This window comes from Papio anubis, unplaced genomic scaffold (assembly GCF_008728515.1).
Source record: "Papio anubis isolate 15944 unplaced genomic scaffold, Panubis1.0 scaffold10203, whole genome shotgun sequence".
Lineage (NCBI taxonomy): Eukaryota > Metazoa > Chordata > Mammalia > Primates > Cercopithecidae > Papio > Papio anubis.
In genome coordinates, this window is record NW_022159331.1 from 1 (window position 1) to 792 (window position 792).

The 792-nt window shown below is 62.4% G+C and overlaps 1 pseudogene across 1 annotated transcript; it reads left to right on the forward strand.

The window, feature by feature from the left end:
• The first annotated feature begins 43 nt into the window (after nt 1–43).
• LOC116272418 lies at nt 44–789 on the forward strand (annotated as a pseudogene). Its single transcript, XR_004181104.1, has one exon. The product of XR_004181104.1 is annotated as an MAP kinase-interacting serine/threonine-protein kinase 2 pseudogene (transcript).
• Nucleotides 790–792: the final 3 nt, after the last annotated feature.

Sequence of the window (792 nt, forward strand, 5' to 3'; positions counted from 1 at the left end):
ATGGGCCAGCACCAAGAGGGTGGGCCCCTCCTAGGCTGAGCAGCAGGTACCCAGGGGCCTCAGGAAGCCTCAGCTCCTCTCCTGCCTCCCACCCCCCCCAGGAACGTTCTAGAGCTGATTGAGTTCTTTGAGGAGGAGGACCGCTTCTACCTGGTGTTTGAGAAGATGCGGGGAGGCTCCATCCTGAGCCACATCCACAAGCGCCGGCACTTCAACGAGCTGGAGGCCAGCGTGGTGGTGCAGGACGTGGCCAGTGCCTTGGACTTTCTGCACAACAAAGGCATCGCCCACAGGGACTTAAAGCCGGAAAACATCCTGTGTGAGCACCCCAATCAGGTCTCCCCCGTGAAGATCTGTGATTTCGACCTGGGCAGCGGCATCAAACTCAACGGGGACTGCTCCCCTATCTCCACACCGGAGCTGCTCACCCCGTGCGGCTCGGCGGAGTACATGGCCCCGGAGGTGGTGGAGGCCTTCAGCGAGGAGGCCAGCATCTACGACAAGCGCTGCGACCTGTGGAGCCTGGGCGTCATCTTGTACATCCTGCTCAGTGGTTACCCGCCCTTCGTGGGCCGCTGTGGCAGCGACTGCGGCTGGGACCGCGGCGAGGCCTGCCCTGCCTGCCAGAACATGCTGTTTGAGAGCATCCAGGAGGGCAAGTATGAGTTCCCCGACAAGGACTGGGCCCACATCTCCTGTGCTGCCAAAGACCTCATCTCCAAGCTGCTCGTCCGTGACGCCAAGCAGAGACTGAGCGCTGCCCAAGTCCTGCAGCACCCCTGGGTTCAGGGG